The sequence below is a fragment of the Camelus bactrianus genome, chromosome 25 (assembly GCF_048773025.1).
Source record: "Camelus bactrianus isolate YW-2024 breed Bactrian camel chromosome 25, ASM4877302v1, whole genome shotgun sequence".
Lineage (NCBI taxonomy): Eukaryota > Metazoa > Chordata > Mammalia > Artiodactyla > Camelidae > Camelus > Camelus bactrianus.
The window spans coordinates 3,502,025-3,504,805 of NC_133563.1; positions in this window are offsets into that span (position 1 = coordinate 3,502,025).

Genomic DNA, 2,781 nt, shown 5'->3' on the forward strand with positions numbered 1-2,781 from the left:
ATTAAAAAAAAAAAAAAAAGAACCTGGCGACTCTGGTATGCAAACCTGTTTTTGGTTGTTTTCTCAAATCATGCATGAAATATACATGAAATGCCCACACCTCCAGGATTTGCTCTCTAGACAAACAGTAATTCTTGAAGATGGCACTTTATATTAAATATATATCATTCCACTTTTTTATTGTGTTAAATCACAGCACTGTCATTTTCTTGGTGAATTCAGTCTTGTGTCTTTTTATCACTATGATAAAAGCATTGCCTAGGAATTATTTAACTATATTTGGATTGGGGTTAGGGCCCACACTCTATGTAACCAGATCCATAGGATCAAACCAGGGACATTAGTGAGAGCACTGAGCTGTTTTCTGCAAACTCTCCAATTTAAGCATTTAAGATTATAGCGATTTTTGCTTCTCCTGATGTTGCTCTATACACACAGGAGATAAGATGCTGCAATTCCTCGTCAACTAATTACACAACAAGAAAATCTCTTTCATATTTTGGCTACTACACCATTTCTAAATGATTTTGATACACATTGGAGGCTCTGGAATTTAATTTTCTGATCTGGGCTCGGGGTCAGTTACTATAGCCCTCAGAAAAAGGGGTCAATAAAGAAAATCGCCTGTAGTCATCTGAGTGACTACATATGTCAGTGTTAGCTAGGCTATTAACTTTTCAAGAAATCCAAGTTATATTTAGAGAATGCCATGAACTGTTACGTCCGTTGTTTATTTCCTCATTGAGAATCGGCAGAAAGTATCTGCCACACCAAGAGGCATCAGGCCTCCCGACCAAACAGGTTTTACTTCCTTTGGGGAAAAAGAATAGTAATAATAACCTTTGATTGCATAAGAACGTCACAATCCACGTTGTCATTCCTGATTCAGCCCATGCCAGGAACACAGGACGATTTACATACGCTCTAATCAAATATTTGGGGGCTGGGGATTCGCACTGCGTATCTCTAGATCAGGATTATGTGACGTGCCTTGGACTCCAGCCAGGTTGGAGGCTCTTCGTTTTTAAAACAATAACCACATGCTAAACGAAAGAAAGCCAGTTCCTTCTTGACATCCGTTAGTTTAGGATCAGCAGAATCTTCCCGCTGCTCAGATTGAAATGTGATAGCTGCAAGGTTGAAAGCTGAAATCTCGCACTAAGCACTTCCTTGCCACTGGCTTGTAATTTTTTTTTTGTTTTCTTTTCCAAAATTACATACACAAGGCAGTTTTAGACTTCGTCATCAGATATTCTGCCTCATGGTACTGTGTGATTTGGGGTGGTTTCTTTTTCCTTCCTTCCTTTCTTTTTTTTTTTTTTTTTTTTTAAAGAACTAGATCCGCCCAGTCAGTGCCTTCAGGCCATACACAGGCCACACAGGACACTACACTCTCTCTGCTGCTGTATGACATTTGCAGAATTGTGACCAAGCAAATGAGTAAGATGAGCTCAGACGAGATAACCCTCATGAGGCCAAAAGCCCTCGACTCAGACTGACTTAACTCATTGTCCTTTGCTGGTGGTTCAGTACTCCAGCGGTCCGTGGAGGCACGCGCGGCAGAGAGAGGCGTCTGGGCAGGGGAGAGGCCAGGCACACGGAGAGCACAAAGGGGAGGAGGCTTGATCTTCGCCTCAGAGGGCTGCTTTCAGGGGGCCCAGACTTTGCAGGCTCATGCAGTGCATTAGGCTTAGCTGAGAACTTCCGATTTGCCTGCGTGGCTTCTGGTTTCTCCCCACGCTGAGCTGAGCTGACCACGGCATCCTCACCTTACGCCCTCATCAGTCCACGGACGTGTGGTGAGGAAGCATGTGAAAAATACCAGCTTTGTGAAATTCATAAACAAGCAATAAAAAATGTTTTGAAAGGAATGGCGTATTTTATTTGCACCATGAGCAATTAAAATGGCACAGTATCTGCCTTTTTGTGCACCACTGCTTTAAAATGGACGATTTCTCCTCAAAATGTGTTATCCATACACTCAACAGTTAATATCTGTATTTTTTAAAGCATAATATAGTACATTACTTCGGCATACTGTGTTAATACACTTCCATTTCTAAAGAGTACAATTTACAAATTTTGTCTGGTTCTTCAAAATGGAACGCTCGTTACGTATCTTTATGTGTACTATCGTCCATTGTATCAGAGTTGGTTTAGCTAAAATCAGATAATATCTTCCGCAGACACATTTAAACAGAAATGTATTTTTAGGTAATTGCCAAGTGCATGAATATACTGAAAGCCAATGAGTGTGGGAAGGCACCACTGGTGAGTTCTCTGCTTTGTGGAATGTCCCCTTTGCCCCATGAACCTTCAGAATTTGTATATAAAATATGACCATCTGATATGAGGATCCAAGGAAGGTCCTGTTTTCAATATGCACGTTAAACATTCATGAAGAAAACATTTTTATTTCTTTGGATTAAAAACAACACCTACAGATAGAAGTTCTAATATTTTCTTGCAACGTCCCAGTGAAGCTCCTTGAACCTCTGCTGATACTAAAAACTTCCCATTTTATGTGGCCCCTCTGAGGGATCATTACTCTATTCGTCAGGATCCTGCAGAAAAATAGAACCAATAGGACCGCTTTCTCCAAGGACAGAACATAGATGAAGACAGAGAGAGAGCGTAAGGAAGTGGTTCATCATATTGTCGGGGCTGGCACGTTCAAATCTGCAGGGCAAGCCACCAGGCTGGTGATTCAGGTAAGAGTTCATGCTGCAGTCCTGAGGCTAGAAACTCAGGCAGAATTCCTACTAGGCAGGCTGAAGGCAG